Consider the following 21,098-nt stretch of genomic DNA (forward strand, 5'->3'; position numbering starts at 1 on the left):
TGAAGAAAACACGTACTTCTAGTGATTTCAAAAGAAAACATTGGATGGATTTTTTTATATTTTATGTACATTCTATATTTTAAAATGAGAAAAACTAGATTTTCAACATTCTATCTCTTCGATTACTAAAAATAAAAATAAAATAGAAGAATCTTATGTTGTCATACGTATTTCATAACGAGTTTAATTTGAAATTCGGATACATGTGTAAAGAAAGGACAAATTTGTTTTAGTAAGGTTTTCTCCGGTTATTAAACAACAAATAATTGTTTAATACATCATTGTTTTTTAATTATTCTATTATTCTAAATGACTTAAATTGATTTCTATGTAATGTCCTCATTTGTCTTAATGATTTACATGTGTTTAAATTAAAAAAAATATTTGTAAATTAATTAATTAGAACACACCAAGGCCAATAGTAATTGGAAGAAATATATTAATCGGACCAACAACAACAAAGTTTAACAATAATGACTATTATTATACGATTGAATCTGATCGAATATATATAGAGTAGGGTTTCTGGCAGTTGCTATTGACATTAGATTTGAAGAGAATGCTGTTAAAGTCTATAGAAAGTGGTGCTATGGCAACTAGTTTTGTAGATAGGGATTTACAGGAAAAAATACATGTTCACTAAAGTTTTTATTGAATGTTAAGTAAATGTGGACAAACAGAGAGTCCAAAACAAGTGCATGAGTTTATATCATTATCAGTAATCTGTCAACATTTCTAAAGTTTTATATCATAAAATTGAAATTATTTATAAATCAGTTTACAAAATATTTATCGCAGATTGAAACCACCCATGTTTCCTTACTGTAGGGGCTCATTTATTCTCTCATAAAAGAACTCAATAGTATTCCGCCAGGTTTATAATGCCACCATTCAATTTTGTGTGAATGCCATTCGAACAAACATCAGCTTGTTGGGAATCTTACCGACCGCAATGTTTTAGTTACAATCAAACAGAGGAAATAAATAAATAAAAATCCGGGTCGGAAGTTTTTCAATTTTAACACCAGTTTTTTTTTTTTTTTTTTTTCACACGTTACTCTCCAGTTTCGACACCATTAAAAATGTCTCACGCCATTGTCAATCTCGCCCGATACATGTTTCTCTTACCTCCAACTTAATGCCGGACACATCCAGCACATTCTTGTCTTCAACGTTACACGTCCATTTTCGTTAACATCCATTTTTCTTCTCTCGATCACATTGTGTATTTTGTTCCCCTTTTTCTCTTTTCGTCTCGCGCAAAATTGCCAATTGTCATATGCGCGGTTTCCGCTACTCTTCCTGTTTCTGCTAATCTCTTCGCAAGCACGCCATCCCTCGCTGCTGCTAAAACTTTTTTCCACGCGCTCACGAGCACTATGTTACATTACGAAACATGCTTGATTTACATTAGAGAATTTATAGACATTTATTAAACTAAAATTAATTTATTTTTCTTAAAATGTATTTAATGAATTTTAATTTTTATTGTTGTATATATAAGCAGGTAATTATTCTCATGAGGACACATAATTACGTTCGTTAACATTTATTTTATTATATTACTTGTGAGTCGCCATTTATCAAAGCTGCGAAATCGACTCGAGCATTAAGGTAAGTTAGTAGTCTAATATCGTTAATGGTGTAAATTGGGTAGACTTTGATTAATTATTGTGACAACCTAATAATAGCTTGTTTGAACTGGTTTTGAATGCTACCACGTTGTATTCAACCAGGAAGTACACCAGCTAAAGAGCATTCCAGAGGGGACGTCAAATCGGAGAAAGAAGCTTTGGTCCTGGAATCTGCGTTTAGATTTGCGCATTGATCGAGAGTGGGGGGAATCGTATATAGTAGTTGTAGCTAGTTGAGAATTTTTGTGAAAAGATAGCAAAGAACCACAGATTAAAGTTCAGTTGAGCACTGGATATTTAAATAAGAATAAAACAGAGACACCCATTTTCGATTAAGTTTAATTCAACAATACTATCATTTTTTTTTCATTTTTTTTCAATAAAGCTTTATAAATTTTACCAGACAATTTGCAATATGATAATAGAATATTTTTTCAAAGATGCTGATTAATTAATCAGGCTGTTTGTATGTAACAGCTTATTACAAATTTAATTTGACTGATGTATATAGACATTGTCTTATAATTACTTATCTACCACAACGTGGATGTGTTTTGTGTATACCTTAGAAATATTATTTCTTCACTATAAATAATGTTTACATCCTAATAAGATTAATGCGTAAACGTATTCACTCAACAGCATATTTCGCAACATGTAATACAAATACAAATGCCAGTTGTTGCGTTAATAACAGCTTAGCGAAGGGAAGATAGGACAGAGTGAACTAAAATATATCCGATAAGAGATATTAATTTATGTTTAATATAAGTACCTCATTCAATACAAACGGAATCTAGCATCGACCTTCTAAAATTCCAATTAAGAGTAACACTGGCGGATTCGTATTATTTGGATTAATCAGACTACTGTTCTTATCGTGAGTGTGATTTTCACAATGTTTTCGTCGTTGTAACCTCTGACCTCCTTTCAGGTGTATCGATCTCAGGAATGTGTTTGTCGAACTCTGGAATTTGGACAAAATTTAGAGTGGAACCGTTTATTTATTCACATGGGCTGCATGCTCTTGTTTCGTCAGAGGTCCTAAGCAATTCACAATTGTATTTTCGGTCGCCCACACTGAGGATTGAACGTTCAACCTTCAGGGGAATATTACATTACAGTTGATTTTCAAAGTACTATAACCCTTGCGTCTCGATATTTAATGGTCAACATCAGAGCGGTCAAATAACGACTATTAAAATGTAGAGTTATTCATTTATGTAGTATGTGGATGCGGATTAAGAGTCAGGATTGTAACTGAATGTTTAAAAAAGCACGCGGAATTAATACTTCGGCCGGTGTACCAATATGGAGGTTGGACTTTTTAAATTGGGCAGTAAAAGACCTGTGTAAATGAACATGTGCAGCTCTCAGGTCAGACAGATATCTGCAACTCTGCTATTAAACTTTTAGAGATGAGTATCTCTTATAATATACAAAATATATGTGGTATTGTTGGTGATGTTGCACAACTGACGAATCAGACAGCAATTTAAACCGATACCAGTGATAAGATTAAGAGTATGAAGCAGTCAGTGAACGCACAATGTTATGTTCATAGTGATATTAATATGTTGTATACGTTACTAAGACAGTAGTGAAATAAACAAATACTGTTTATGAATCCGATCATATAAATCTAATACTTGATTAATACTTTATAGCATTGGCATGTTTTTTCACATGTAAATGAGACGACATGTCCGCCAGTTTGTCTGTCTCTATAGATTTTCTATTGAAAAATACTTGTTTACACCGAAAGCCGATTTTTAAGGTGGGGAAAATTCACATACATGCTTATTTTTATTAAGAGAAATTTCCTCAATTCAACACGGCTTCGTCAGTGACCGATGGCAAAACAAATGTGGCATTAAATCAGAAGGAAATGCCACTTACAGGCCTTCAATTTACAGAGTTCATAGATATTAAATTAATTAAAAAAAAATATCGAATGAACACGCAGTGTAGTGATGCCTAAAAATAACGTAAAATCATGCACGTCTCTTTTTGACAGTGAAGTTAAACACACACGTTGTATAGGTAAGATGCAGTAGATGTACCTGAAGAGTATACTTTATGTTATCATATTCAATGAGTAGTTTTCGTAAGTAGTTGTGTTATCCAAAAAGTTAATATTTGCTGCAGTTATTTAACCCTCGTTTCCGTTCAATTAAACATGGGTTTTTTTGTTTTTTTTTGTTATTTGGATTCCGTTATATATTCAAAGTGCAGTGCGTTTATTTATGCGCATGTGTGTTTCTCTAATGAGTGAACATTCACCACAACACATCTTGTAAGAAATCGATAATTGATTGGCTGAAAGGTACCAAAGTGTTGCTGTAAATAAACGATAAAGAAAAAACTTCAATCACGCAAAGATTGGCTTAATTACAGATGACGAACACATATGTGGATGCTGGACCTTCTTATGTATAATATTTGCATATTCGCCAGCGTGAAAACTGCACAAACAAAACACATGCACAATAAACGTTACTGACAAACATATATGTAATGTCGAACAGCAACATGTCAATTAGACGCCGATGTCTGCCCACAGCGAGACGATAACTTTGGCCTAATTTGCTGCACATGCCTTAATTATAATCAAGGACTTTTCTTACTGCTGTTGTATTTGAGATTTTTGTACGTCTTTTGCGTATGGGGTTGCTCTTCTCTCATGCTACTTGGACGAAGCAACCTGTCTACGTGCGCACGCATGTAATGCACTATGAAAACGAGGTTATGTATTAGTTATTTCGTAATAGAGACAAGTACGCTGATTGAAATGTTCTCTTTATGTGTATCAGTCGGCACAGGATTATTTAAATATTAATGCCCTACACTTATACACTAAAGTTATTTTGCATTAATTGTCTAGGGAGATCAACAGAAAGTATTATTGTACATAGGCATTTCTCTTTTTTCAGTTTTCTTGTCAGTTTCTTCAAGCTAGTGATAAGGCATTATACCGGATGTCAGACGTTTACTTGCTAGCTCATATATTCCAAGCAAGAAAACTTTATTTTATTTTCGCATCATCTCCCAAAGCGTAATTGTTTCACTCGTTCACACACTTAGTTCACCGGGTACATTTGCCAATTAGTACCGGTATGAGAAACTTTGTGGCAGTTGCGCTTTTTGATAGCAGTTTCCACTTTTTGTTTAGTTGGAAGGGGGTCGTCGATCTTTGACTTCAGTGATAGCTAGGGAGTCTTCCTAATTGCCTACTCAGTTACCTGATGTTTGCCCCCAAATGGATTCCCATAGTTCTCTGTATACTGCTAGCGTATTGATTGTTTGTCATTGATGGAGCTAGCACTTGCTGTGTAGGTCACTATATTGCACAATGTGCGTTGTAAGTTGCTCAGCCATGTCTCGTCTCTGAGTAAGGCTGAGTTTGTTTTGAAAGGATTATCTTTCACGTTCTTCATTTCTATCAGGTTAGTCTCGAGTGTCCTGTGTGCAAATTTGTAGACTGCTGCTCCTGCTTTGTTTTCCTGCGTGGCAAGCACCTTATCAAGCCGGAACGCTTCTTCTGTAAGATGTATTGCATTTCAATGACATTTTCATCAGACAAGCATGCTACTTCGACTCATGTTTGTTGGAAAATAGTGCTCAACCGTTGCCACTAAAAAAGTTGGTGCTGCTTCACTGAATTTTCCTCTCCAATGCCTAGAGTTTAATCTAGTCTGCTCCGGACTTGGTTTTTGAGACACCGGAGTTCATCCACTTGCAATTTCCTCGCCTGGGCGCTCTTTATTCTTTATTGAAGGCCTGATTGTTAGCACAGGTCTACCATTAAACAGTCGGTGATGTGTCTGGCAATCTGCATTCAGCATAACACGTGGGTGAAGCATATCTGGCACATCATTTTGGCGCACTAGTGCATACTCTAAAATATGTCAATGTCCGATGTGCGGATGCTGACATGTTATTTTGAAGTGCGTTTACTGATAGAAGAGGTCTGTGATGATACTAAACGCCTTTCCCGAGCAGCTCCTACAAGCGTCTTTCGTTGTCATTGAAGTTGTACACTCGATGCCTTCCAATGACTCATAGCCAAATACCCATAGCTCTTCCAACGCTTGCGTGAAATTTGCCCATGAAGGGGATGTAACCTTTTTATATTTATTTGCCCGACATATGCAACAACAACCTGGAATATTTAATTTTTCTCATCTTTTAGGCTTTTGATACACATATTAGTTTCTCAATATATTGGCAAATTAGCAAAATGTATCACTCCCTATTAACATTATTTTGCTAAAATAACATTTCCATATGTGGATATGAGCCATTTATTAATTCCTGAATCCATTATAGAATAATAAATGTGTCGTTATTTTCTTTTTAATTGATTGGATTTTATTATATCCATATACACAATTGTATACACGCATATGTAATATTATGCATAGTGTTTATATTATATCAATATACATGTTGAAAATATTTATAATATGTATAGTTCCATATTTGTGGTGTGTATACGTCTTATGATATGTAATAGCATTAAGTCAGTCTCCCCCATAAAAAAAATATATTCATAAGCGCAGACTCAGCTTAAAAATTAAATATCCGGCCACACTTTCAACCAACATCTGATGTAGGCTTTGCGAGTATTAGTAGTCATAGTTTTCGTTACTATGAATCTTGCAATCATTTCTTTTAAGACTTGAATACAAAAAAAATATCTTTAGAGGTATAGCAAGATAGTTTTTCTTATTTTCTCTTCTTCCTCTAACTCACGACCACAGAAACCTTTCCACATTTGTACCAGTTTGTCACCCACCACGATTCGTGTTTATTTCGCATTACAATATATTTACCATTAGTTTTTAAAAGTGCAAAATATGAAACCATCACTCCAAAAGTTCTGCGAAATCGTATTGTCTTTAGAGAAACGTTTTTCACATTAATTTCCCGTCAACGTTCGGAACTTTAAATGAATTCGAAGTCTTCACTGTTGAATAAAGTAGTTTTTGTCTGAAATAATAATTCGTAGTTTAAACATTTCATATATGTATCCTTGCGTACTATAAAATTCGAAAAGAGTTTTTATTAATTTCATTGCCAGTTTATATAGTTCGCTACCTCATCCATGTTTAGGACAGGCTTCTACTTAATAACAACATTGCTTCATCACGGGCATTTAACGAAAGATTATTTATTAAGCTATTTTAACATCTTTAAAGCACATTCGGTTAGTGGGAGATATTTCGTTACACCACATGATCAATATCATTATTATTATTATTATTATTATTATTATTATTATTATTATTATTATTATTATTATTATCATTATTGGCTCACAGAAAGCTTTCATAAAGCTCATAAAAAATCTCTCCTTGAAACAAGCATGCAGTGTTCCCTGTAACGTGAGTGTCATCAAGTCTCCCAAGGTTTCCAGTAGTCTCCACCTCTTTCGATTACTTTTGCAAATAAATGTGCATTATCGCAAACGCTGCGAGCCATTGATTCTCGTTGGCAGCGGCCATTGGTCTTCACTGGAATATGAGTGGTAATAAGCCTCCCTAAAGTCCCAGTCCTACTCGCACTCATCCAGCCGTGTCTGGTGAGTTCCTCGGCCTTTCCCTCCTCCTTTACTCTACTTGGTTATTTGGTCTCACTTTTTGGGGGGGATGTGACAGTGGGAGGATGGGGGTTGGGTTGGGTTGGGTTGAGTTAGAGAACTTATAGATATGCGACTTCAGTGTTCTTGGTCCCATGTATTGTTTCCCGTTTTGCCTATGCAGCAGTTTTTCTGACTCGCGCTTGTTGCTCCTGTCTGTTAGTTTCCACATTCAATGTGTTTTCTTAATATTTCAGTCGTTTTCATTATTGTTGTTCGTTGTATTTTTCCAGTCATTCCTTTGATTCTAATGTTTGTACCACTTGTCTGTACGTTTGAGATTCAGTTGTTTGCATAATTCTCATATCGTAGTACGTTTAAGGTATGTATGTACACCCGACTCGGTTTGCAAATTATAAATTATTCGATATGCTTTAAAAAGTAGCTAAAATATAATCTAATAAAACCATACAACGAAAATAAAATTAGGATGCATCTATGGTACTCGTAAGTTATCATTTTATATTCTCTTTCTTAATAGGATCTCCCGATCAACGAAGATACAATGCACACAAACGTATTTTCTCTAATAAACAAGATGTCGCTGTTGGACCGTACATGAAAATAAAATATACCTTCTTAGTCCTCTGGCTAGAATCTATGGCTAATACTGTTCGACCCAAAGAGGATATAATATGACTATATGGACATATTTGTTTGCGCCGAATGTGTATACAATGGAAATATGTCACAGATGTGTATAAGGATATCGGAGATAAACTTTATTAGTCAGCTATATTCTGACACTACATTAACCAGGTTACTTCGATAAATGCGTTTATATATTTTTAACAAAAAGGGCTACAAAAATGTCGCTGGGTCTCCGTTCACGCTGAATATTCACAGAATACCCAACAGCATATATTAGATGTGAAAGATGCCCTTGTGACATTTCCTCAGGTTTCGCTAGTTATCAATATCATGTTGTTGCTGTTAATGTAAATAGTAGTGCTAATTATGAAGTTGTTATTACTGCTAATACTTTTACATATATATACTTTGCTTCTCTATATTTTTATAATTTTATGTTTTTATTATGTTGATTTCTGTTTGTTATTTTTTGTGTTTGTATTAGTAGTTACAGTTTTAATAGTATTTTATTAGTAATATGTATGTTCTATTATTACTAATATTATTATCTTTAATCTTCTCAATATTACAGATACACTTATTTTAATGATTCCTATTTTGTTTACTTTTATTGATTTTGTTGTTAAATTTATTCCATTCTGTTTAGTATTTACTTTATTATCTCAGTTCCTTGTAGTATTTAGGATCAACATTATTTTTAACATTTACATTTATTATCTTATGTAATTTTTTACACATATACATCAAAATAAAGATAAAATTTAACCTGGGTCAAGAGGGAGTTTTACTACATTGAAATAGAACAGAATTAATAGGTTTAAGATTGATTAATGCGTTTTTAAAACATTTTTTTATTATTAGGATTTTATCTCTTATGATAGATAGCTCTATCATAGTTCACGTCACATAAACAAAACAATAATACTTCAGACTAGAAGCATTTCTCCTTATTAGAACCTATGAGAGTATGATTAATAAATTTGGTTTTGTTTACATTTATTTTAAGCTGGCTTTCAATTATTTAAATAATAGACCACTTAAAAAACATAATAACAAAAAACCTTAGTCCAAAAGGAGTTCTTCTTTATTGCAAAGCATTGAAACAATGGCTTAATGATAGACTAGAATAATAACTTAGAAAAAAATATTCATTACTTTCTTGTATTAAAGAGACCCATGCGCATTATTGGCTGTAACGCACATAATTTCTAAAACTTGTAATCACATGTCTTTGAACGTATTTTAGATATTACTCCTTACACATGCTACCAAACCGGTTGTGCAAGATTCATTCTAACTTATTATCAATCCTTTCATTAAAGCAAAAAGAAAATTACCTCCATAGATAAGGACTTAATTGTAAAGCCACAAAAAACAATGGTTTTAAAATTGATTAAAATATCGCATCGTAAACATTATTTATATAATTACTTCCCTTTAATGCGTGGGGAGACATACACATCTGCAAACTTGTTTAAATGTAAACTAATTTGTGTTTTTAACATTTCTATTTATTTTTCACAACAGCTTAAAGTATAGATTAGTAAATATTTTTTTTAATTTTTCCTTGTAGATGCGGAAGCACATATTTTAAAACTCAATTAAGGTGCTTTTAAACCGTGATTTTCAACAGGATGAACCTTAATTACTTACATGAAAGCGCTAGATAATTATAGCTTCGTGTATCTTTGATGAGATATTGCTCGATTTACAGATCAGTTCTAGTTTGTGACTTAATTCCACGAGGAGACGCATGCACCGTTATGCTACTATTTATGAACATATTACACAAGCAGAGCGGTTGGCGTTGCCCGGTCCTAAAGTACGCACACATATTCTATTTTAATTAATGCATATTTCTCATTAAGTATTAGTTAACCAATATATTATTGGTTATTATTCCATATATAGTAATGATTTCAAAAGTTATTTACATGGGATTAATCTTTTAGCATCGAAACAGAATGTTAACCTCTGTAGCATGAGTAATTACTAATCTATCCAATCTTCTTTCCGTCTTACTTAACGACAAGTGGTTACAAAAAGTTAAAATAAAGCGACTTAGAGGTATTACTGTTTCATTTGCAATGCGCAAAACCAAATGCATGAGGAATATTTCAGTCCACTAAAATGGTAAACTATGCCGTTTCCAAGTCTGACCATGTAACAGCAATTTTTCCGTCTAAACCCTGAATTAAAACTGTACTACATGTTCAAATTTCGTATATATATATATATATATATATATATATATATATATATATATATATATATATATATATATATATATACCCACACTTTTAATCTTGTAGACCAAATATTCAAAGAGGAGTTTTATATATCTCAATATATAAATATATATATATATATATATTCAGTGTACTAGAACGTTTCCATCTGAAAATATGTTCAATTTTGCATAATATAGAAACTATGCATAAATAGAACCCAACGTGCTCGTGACATAAAAACAAATCATCCAATAAGAAACAACGAAAATAGATAAGTAATTAACAAAAACTCATTTTTCAGATGAGTATGTAAATTAGTAAAGCTGCATATATTCAGTCGTATATCTATGACTGGTTGCATTATAAAGTTTGTTTTAATATTTTAAATAGAAAAGTTGTCTTTGAATGGCAATGTCACAGCACGAAAAACTTCGTATATATATATATATATATATATATATATATATATATATATATATATGTATGTTATTACATATTTTTAGATAAACATGACTACACTGATATCATCAAACGAGATTTATATGTATAGATGCAAAGAGTTTGAAATATATCGCAATTTCCTCTCTTTAATAGTTTTTCAATACTGTTAGAAATTCCACGAATGAGTAATTTTTTTAAAATTATCCTTTAATATTTGTTCATTTTATTATTTGTTCTATATTTCTATATCCTTTCGATTTTTATGCAATCTCATTACCACATACCAGCGTACTTTTATACCTCAAATTATTTTTCTCACAACCTAATATAGACAGCGGAATGTGTATTTATCATCTCTGTAAATATATATATATATATATATATATATATATATATATATATATATGTGTGTATATATATATATATATATATATATATATATATATATATATATATATATATATATATGATTCCAGGGTTCTTTCACTTTTTATCTGACTAGTTAAAAGTTAGTTCTTTTATTGGTTGTTTCCAGTTCGCGCTTCGAACGATTTCATGACGTCTCCAGCGTTAGCTTCAATGCTTCAAGCCGTTCTCCATTTGTCTTTGCATACACTTTTGCGTGTCGCCTTCAGTTTGATCAGTGACTTGACCAGTCGTCCAAAAGATTTACATATCTAAATTGCCCGTTTAGAATTGAGTGATCACGGGGCCTCATACGAAATTACATTTCGGCGATTAGGTGAAAAAAAATGCTGATAGAGAAAAAAAAATAAGTCGATTTAATACATTTCGACCGTCTAATCGTATATACATATACCTAAAGTAATCACTTTATCTATCTATGAGAATTTTCCATTATGTGTGTGATTTTTAGCCTTAATTTTCCAGGTTTATAAACAGTAAACGTGACGACGTTCTTGTAACATTTGATTTGTAATAGAGGCATTCGTATTTTACTTCATTGTTTTAATTATTTATTTTAAATTTCTCCGGTAGCTATAAATAAGTAATGCTTGGAGAATAGTGTTTGTTTAGTATTTATCATATTTCTAGTATGAACGCTTCATATTACTTGTTCTAATTTTTGCATAGATTTCAACAGAAAGGTTAAAAAAATGAATAAAGGAAGCGCTCAGAGTAATTAAATGGCGTTCATATTTAATAGAATCAAGAAAAAGAACTGATAAGGTAACCATATATACTATCATGATATAACAAAATATCTCGCTATTTGCAAAGACTAATAAGAAATGAAACATAATATTACAAATAATAGAAATAAGTTTAAGAATTAAAAGACAAGAAGAGGGGAATGGTGTATTATGATATCACAAGGTATTCTGAACACTTTTGACTTTGTGAACATTGGATGTATCGAATTTAATTTCAAACATGCATTCGTTTGATTCTGTCTAACTTTTATATATTTATACTATTCTTATTCATTTCATTCATCCGATAATTTCACTTAGAAATGCATATTAACATTTTAGTTTCGCTTTGTTGCCAAGAGTATGTTTATATCATTAGTAAGATATGATATTGTGATAACGTGTTTACTATAGCTTTACACATTAAATATACCAGTAGAATTCTGGTATTCTTCTTCAATTTTTTATATATCCAAAACAAGGACTATTACTGGAATATTTAAAGATTAGTTTAATTCCGTGTAATGGTTTATGAGAGGAATTATTTTAACTTGTAAAGGTTAGTTCTTAACCATAGCATTTAACTCGTTAAGATTAAAACTAACCAATATATTTATACATATATACACGCACGCACGCACACACACATACACACATATTTAGTTAGTTAGTTAGTTAGTTAGTTAGTTTGGTAATTAGGTTTAATTAAGTTGTATATAGTTAGTTAGGTTAACTAAAGTTTTCTGTTGGGGAGGTAAAAGATAAAGTTTTGGAATGTATTATTTTTATTTGAATTCAGTTTACGTTGTATATTTTTCTAATGAAAACTTATGGGTATTTCAGCATAACACCTCGGAACTCTTTTCACTTTTATCAACGGCTTTCTGTCCTTGGTAAAAAGCACAGTCGTCTATGCGTTTAAGGTTAATATTTTATCCTTGTGATATCTTGCGAATTATCGCGGTTAGTCTAGACTTTTAGCCAATGAAATTAACCACGCCAGCCGTTTCTTCTTCCTCTTCTTCTTCTTCTCTTTTTCTTCTTCTTCTTCTTCTTATCAGAGCCCCATCGTATTGACAGCAGACAGAGCAGACCTATCTGTTAGTGGTGAGTGCGTTAGAAGAATTACTACTACACTTCCCTCCTGATCCGATAATCACTTATTAAACACACAGGGGTGGTCTTTTTCGCCGTGTCCTTATTTGAGGCAGCACAAATATCGTGTCTTTATCAGGAATCGTATCCCTACTTAGTGTGTCTTTATACGGAATGTCATCTAATGAGCCAGCTTCATCCACACTGGCTGTCCTCTTACTCAGCATCTCATTGATTGTTACAAATCTCCTGTTTCCTCTCTCTCTGAATGCGTGTAAAAGCAAGCCGTTGGTGAGTCCTTACCCACTATTGATTGCAGGTCTCATATTGATATATTCTGCGTATGACCACTACTAGTAACACGTTCCACTCAATATTTTGTGGTACATCGTCCATGTGGAACCTTTATCAACACTCTGCAACTCGTCTTGTAGACAGTTTGATGTAGATTATCAATTGGTCCCGCTTTTTCGTCAATTCTTTTAATCCATATGCGGTAGCGATAGACTATATTGGCAGGTGCTGTAGCAGAGGACCAGTCATCCTCCGTCGTAACAGTGTAACAGTATACTGCCACCTGTATAGTACACATTTTCTCGCTGTTACTCTTTTTACACTTCTGAGAAAATGCTCGATGATGCCATTACCGGAGGAAACTATGCACAACGAAATCGAAATCGAGTTCCCGATTCATCCATGAAGACTTAAAACAAGCTCCTCCAAAAGGAGGTGTCATTATCTGTTAAACCTTTTGACGGCGGACCTCGTTCATAGAAATTAGTCTTTAACTGCTGGATTATACTTTCGCATCCGAACAAGGCATCGCCAGAGAAAAACCGAGCGGGGCCGCAGTAAATCAAAGTCAAAAAATAGATCCCATCATAATGAGTGATATCCATCGCTATTTTATCCCATATTTGTTTAACATTTAAAGTCTTCTTTGACAAGTGTATGGGTGACCGATCGATCGACTGACACTCTTCGCATTCTTTGACGATGGTTCTCACGACGGCTTTGGAAACCCTAGGAGTATTTCACTTCACAAAGACGGCTGTCCTTTTCATACCAGGATGACCGCTCTGTTGGTAAATAATTTTAATCTGGTCCAACACTATCAAGTTCACGCAGGTTGCACAAGCTGAGTGTTCCTCTTAATTTCATCAAACCATCGCTGAGATATTCTCGTCAATTGGCACGCCTTGTTTTGGCTACATTTTTCAAAGAATATATCCATCAACAGTGAATATTCCTTCGCCAATTTCATTAGTGTGGCTGGGCACCGTCGGATTAGCAGCTCACTAGTAGCTTTAATCCGTACTCTGGCTCTGCCGATAAGGGTATTTGAGACCCATTTATGGACATGCGGACTCCGTGAATAAGTGCAAGGTGGTCATCTTCCAGAGGATTACGATGTTTATTCCGTCAGTGATAACATCGGATTATGCTAAGTTATTATGTTGGCAGTCCATTTTTGAACGTACCCAGCATGCCTACTGTACCACAGTCCAATAATATAGCAATGCCACATCGGTAGGGAGATACATATAGGTCGACCCAGACGTTAAGATCTTAGCCTTGGACGCACCATTTGCATTCGCCGGGTCTTCTTTGTTGGCTCTAGTGATGACCTGCTTGATCATGGTATTGAGAGGGGCGTCATTTTCGTCGTACTACCCTGATCTCCTCTTGATAAATGCTACTGTAATACGAAGCCAGGCATCAACAAGAAGGTGTCTAACCAACTCGCCACATAGTAAACTTATAGTTCCTCGCGTTATAACATGAGGTAGGTCTGAGATCTTGTTCTATCTTCTCCGATGCAGAACATTATCCTCTCCTCAGATCTGCGTTCCAAGCATTTGCGCCTCATCCTGCAGTGTCTTTGGTCTTTTGCTGAGAAGTTGGAATTTGTAGAGATACTCTTTCACATGGGCTGCAGGAACAAAACTCTCATCCACATACAAAGCATCAATATAAGCGGATGATGTCACGCTGTATCTGCTTGTCCGTCGTCAAGATAGTTTCAATAATTGTTTGCATGGTAAAAGGTGGCACATTGTGTCCAAAGCTAATACCAGTCAGACAATGCCTCTATCTATTGATTAGTACGGTTTGATAGAGTCGCAATGAGTTGTGCTCACTTACTTGAAAGAATGCCTTGCGAATGTCTAACACCGATACATTCGATCTCACGCGCCGCAAGTATCTATTTCTTCAGTGCATATCTCTGCGTGGACTGTAAATGGGTCCACATGCTCATTTGGTTACCGATTGTCAAGCATGGGTCTCAACTTTTGTTCGTTATGCTGAATAGTTGGCATTAGTGGAATCAAGCCTCTTGGGAGCTCGAATTCCTTCTGTTGGCACGGAATAAACCATGCATTATTAATCCAGGCTTGTAGCTCGATATCAAGGACTGGGCGGATTTTTTGCAGTGATGTTATACTCTGGTACTCTGTTGCATAAGTTTTGTGGCGACTGATCACCGGACCACTTCAACGATATTGTGTAGATTCTGGTGTATTTGTCGAACGCCGTTCAAATGTCAGTTTGTTTCAGCTTTATAGTCGTGCTCAAAGCAAAACCCGCCATAAAAAGGGTACCTTGCTTCTCTTATCCATATGTACGGCACAAAAATTCTTGATGCTGTCAATCCCCGAAAAACCCCAAAGGTTTGCTCTTCACCACCAGTCCGTCCGTTTTCAGGGAATTTCTGTTGGCTAATGTTAACGTTATACTGCTAACACCATGGCTGTACAGGCATTTCCGTCCTGCAGTTAGAATTGCAGTATTTTCTGTACTTTGGATTGATAAACCGACCCACTTACAAAAGATGTTGAGCAGTCAGAATAATCCAGCGTTATCCGATCTACCCAATCGATCTTTACGTTTATCACGGGGAGCACCTCTTCTAGTTTATGTAGGAAGAGTGATACTAGTCAACCCTTTTGTCTCGTTTCCCGGACTCTTTGATGCCATATGTTCTTGCTTCTTGCATCGATAAAAGTTTATCTGGAAACACCATGCTCGCTTTCCCCCAGGGCTGACGTAATTCTCTGGCAACGTGATTCGGATCTCCACACATGTGGCACCGCACACTGGTCAGAGTAGGAAAGTTGGTCCTCAGGCACGTGAAGAATTCTGCATCTCCCTACTGCTGCAGGAACAGATTCCTTCACTTATGCCTCCTCCGTCATGAGAGCTGGGGCAATTGCATACTCTTATCTAGAGGAGTCCTTCTTATTCTGGGTATATTTCATGATTATTAACTCTGCAAGATTCTGCAGGTCACCCACTTATTTGTTTATAGTTTCTCCAGGGCGAAAACAACAGGAGACAAACTTGTCATATGCCACAAAGGGGTCCGGCACCTGTAATGTGCATCCAGGAGACAAGCGCCCGCGTGTTTGTGTGTTGTGTGGGTGCGTAAGAGAGACGGACGAAAAGGAAAGACTTACCTCGGGGCCGGCTCGGCGTCGCCGACCGAAAATAGCCAAAGAAAGCTCAAGATGGCGGCCGCAGTCTTTTGTAAAGAATGATATCTCGCAAAGTCACATGAATTCTCGCAATATGCAAATTTAGCCGGCCTGCAACGGCCATAAAACCGGGTGATTGAAAGACGTTGGCAGGACGATGATTGACTTGGTCGGGAATCGTGTTGCTGTTGCTTCTCGTGCCGTGTGGGTGTGAGCATATCTTTCCGTGGTTGGGAGCATTCTGAGTAACCGATTGTTGGGTCCGTTCTGAGTAACCGTTCGCGTCCATCTAGGTAACTTGCTAGTTGGATTCCGTGCAGAACCGGTGTTTACTGGTTATTGAATTGCTTTACGTTGCTGCAACATTATACATCTACAGAGGGGGCCGTACTTTTAAAGGATTTTCCTCATACATCTATAGACGGCGCAGTAATTTTAAAGGACTTTCTTTACACATTTTCTACAGCACAAAAGGAAAGATAATAGCTCGTGTTACTTGCTTCATATCAGCCCTCTGGCCATGTGTTAATCTTCAGTATAGGGACAACGTGGCAGCTATCAGATTGAGTATTAGAACACGCTCAACGTTTTCAACCCTATGTATTTACCACACCAACTCTATCTGTTCCAACCATTCGGACTTTTATGATTGGTTGAGACGGCATGAAATTCAGGAATCAGACGAATTTCGAATGCTTTATCTTACCTGCCATTCGTAAGCCGAAAAAGCTTGAAAACTACTGGATTTGTCTTGATCAAAAGCACAACCCTCTATAGTTTAAGTTTAGCCTTTTGTCTCTTTTGATATCTCAGGAATTCTCTCGGTTAGTTTCGCCTCTATCGCAGTAAAGCCAATCACGCCTACCGCCTCTTTTTCTACTTCTTTTTCTTCAACTTCTTCTCAGAGACCCCACATATTGACATTAGACAGAACAGTACTTCCGTCTGTTAAAGCTGAGTGCTTTAGAAGAATATATAAATATATTTAATCACAAAAATTAATATACGAAAGTATAATTTTATGCGTAAACTAAGTATTTACTTCAACAGTGCTCAATACATAGGTAGAACTAGCTGCTATTAAGTTAGAAAGATTGCCATATATATTTTCTAAATTATATATATATATATATATATATATATATATATATATATATATATATATATATATATATATATATATATATACCAAAATTGGGGCGCCCGTTTTTGCCCGGTCGGAAAATGCACTTATTTTAATTTGTCCAGATTTCGTATATAGTTTTTAGAGTCGTTATTCCAAAAGTAAAGAAAAATATTTGAATGCCATCGGCTACAGTCGAAAGAGAAATAAAAATATAGCATTCAAATCTGGTGGGCTTACAACTGTATCAACAAGACACGCATATGATCTGATTAAAAATCTATAAAAGAAGGGTCCATAAAAATCCAATCATTTGAGAGACTAGCGCCGCTCTGTTACGTTCAGTTTCGGAGGAGATAGAGATATATTGCATTTTACATATTTGGTGTATAATTCAATGTCTATATTTGGTGTTGTTAAATAAATTCTGTATGGTACTTTCCGTGTTGAAAGCCATTTTATTATCAGGCTTTAGTTTTTAGTTAATATTGCTTTCAGTAATTCAATATAAGTGTTCAATTATTCTGTTACTTAGTTTTAGTGTTAGTGGTTAACATATTATTTCGGTTTTATTATGTGGGGTAATCTAACGTTGGATAAGTATTTTCTGATTGGTTATGTGAAAGGTTTCTGGACATATATACACTAAGTGCATAATCTTTCTCTAGAACTTATAGAAGTGATTATATACATTGATACCTAGTTTTCATTAATAATATTTGCTTTTGAATGTATATATGTGTTTGGGTGCTATGAATATGTGTAGTAGCACTGATGTGCTATTTCCAAATCAGCCTTTTCCAATAAATTCATTGACGAACTCCAGCATTGAATACATCCGTCCACACCACTTCGAATTGTAATCTCTGCACTTCACCAAATTGCATCTTCGCTCTTTCTATCTTTTCTATCGAGCACGTCAAGTGTTGAAAGCTGGCGCATACAAAACTAACCGTTCTATTTCTTACTTATTTTTCGGCCATATTTAACCTCCCAAAGTAAATACATTCAAGTCCGAAGATATGTTGATCTCATACACTGTATTATTTAAGGGGTGGAGAGAAGGCGGAATTCCAATGGAAACAGAAATGTGTGCATAACAGTAATGTTCGATTAAGAGGTTGCACTATAATAAAAGATGATGAAAACAAAACACTTCGATGATACATGTAAAAGGAAACTCATCAGAAGATCTCAGTAAAAAATAAAATCTGAAAGTATATAAAAGGCTGACGTCCAGAAATGAGAATATATTAAGTGGGACTTGGTATTCTCAATGAAGATTTTCGATATTTTCAAAAGAAAATTAAACTAATTATATAGTCCTACTAGAAATCTCTTTATCTAATTAAATGTAATAACCAGTTCGAAAGACTCGGTCTAAAGAAATACAATATCAGTATAAAAAGACGCATGATAAATAGTATTTTAAGGAGAAAAAGAAGGTTAAAAAAACGTAACGTCTTAGCCGATGCCTCCATGGTAGAACTGGAAGTCGTGAATGTTGAAATTAAGGCTAATCAAACGAAAGAAGAGGATGACGTACACAAATGTTGACGGAGAAAGCGACCCCTCCTTTTAGAAAACGAGGAATTAATGTGTTTGGTCAATGCTGGACATAAAAACACACACACAAAAAAACACGCAGGTATTTGCCCTTTATATTATAGATTTTTTCATGCTTATGTAATTATCAGTGTAGGAAGTGAAAATTACTGCAGCTCGAGAATTTCAAACCTAGTCAACAAAGCACACTTTCCTTTATAGGTTAGCACCTTTCCTCCAGGACATCGCCACCTAACACATTATTGGAAGGGAATTGTTGTACATATGAATACTATTTTGGTGGGCATTCAGAGTTGGCAGTCAGACAAAGTATTTAACGACAGGTATATTCTACATTTTTCAAGATGTGGCGTGCTATCGAGATTATTGGACATATGTATAATCAGGGTAAACTGTTCAATGAGAGAACTTTTTTTTTGCATCAATCCATGAACTCGATATTTTTAAATTAATCTTTACAGTTAACCAGCATATTATTTTAATACTTCAGCGTTACTGCAGTTAAAATTTCAGTCTCAATTCATGTTATAAATCAAAATATCTATAAAAGTGATATGTGTGAGGACAATTCTCAACAAATATACTCATTGACTTTTAAGTTTACAAGGCGGAACGTTAAAAGAAAAGAAAATATGATTCACATTCCGTTTGATGAAAACTCATGCTCTGTACCGATGAAAGTTATGAAACAGGACAATTTCCAGCATCCTCAAAATACAAATCTGTACAATGCACCAATGGAGAGCACAGCAATATGAAATGTCTGGCCACCTTTAGGTTCTTTGATATGGTTTCAAGTAAGGGCCACATAATGCCACCTAAGATCTCCGGAGTCGGTTTGAGTGGTAAACACCAAAGTTACCTGGATATGCTCAAGAGTGTTGTGATTCCTAGGTGAAATAAGGTAGTCCACTAGGTGTTGCAGTAAAACTCGGCGCCACTCAAAAGCTCAAAGAAAACAAGGCTTGGTTTCTAAAGAACACAACGACTTTAAAACCTTCTCTCTTGGCCCTCTTTTTCCCCCGATTTGTACCCGCTCGACTACTAAGCTTGGTCATGTGGCGAGAAAATCACATGTAAGATATATAACAACAATGATATCCCGATCGTCGACATTCGACGAGTATACGCCGAGCTCCCGTTGGTTCATTAAAATATATATATGCTCTCAATTCCCGACACTTTATGAGGCGGTCATTGTCGCCTGAAATTAATTCGTAAAGGAATATTCAAGCAGGAATATACATTAAACTAAGTGTTGTTTTTATGATTATAAATAGTAGTTTAATATGAAAAGAGAAATATGTATGGATTTCTGGCTATATATATATATATATATATATATATATATATATATATATATGTATGTATATATATACATATGTATACATATGCACACGTGTGTATATATATGTGTGTATATATACATATTGTAAATATATATACACACATATGTATATATATACATATGTATACACATGTGTTTATGCATATATATATATAAATATGTATACATATACATATCTCTCTCTATATATATACATGTATGTAGTAATTTATAAAATATATATGGCGATTAAGCTACACTGAATATTCTGCGTTTCCTCCAATTATAGGATTCGTCAGGCTTATGCGTAAAGCGTATGCATAAGCCTGACGAATCCTATAGTTGGATGAAACGCAGAATATTCAGTGTAGCTTAATCGCCATATATATTTTATAAATTACTAACTAGCTCTACCTACGTATTGAGCACTTTTGAAGTAAATACTTAAAGTTTACGCATAAATCTGTACTTTCGTATATTAAATTTATGCGAATAAATGAAGTAGTTATACATGTATGTATATATATACATATATGTATATATATATGCATATGTATATATACAAATGTATATATATATACGTATGTATATATACTCATATGTGTGCACGTACATATATGTATATATAAACTCAGATACATATGTGTGTACATGTATACATATGTGTGTACATGTATACATGTACATATATGCATTCATATGTATATATATCTTAGGTTGAGCATATTGGGAAGTTATATACGAATTACTATTTCCATATTAAGCTATGCTCTTTGTGTAAATGCATTGAGCATAGGTATTTAGACAATAAACTGCTTG

This window comes from Euprymna scolopes, chromosome 5 (genome assembly GCF_053919585.1).
Source record: "Euprymna scolopes isolate OS-2025 chromosome 5, ASM5391958v1, whole genome shotgun sequence".
NCBI lineage: Eukaryota > Metazoa > Mollusca > Cephalopoda > Sepiida > Sepiolidae > Euprymna > Euprymna scolopes.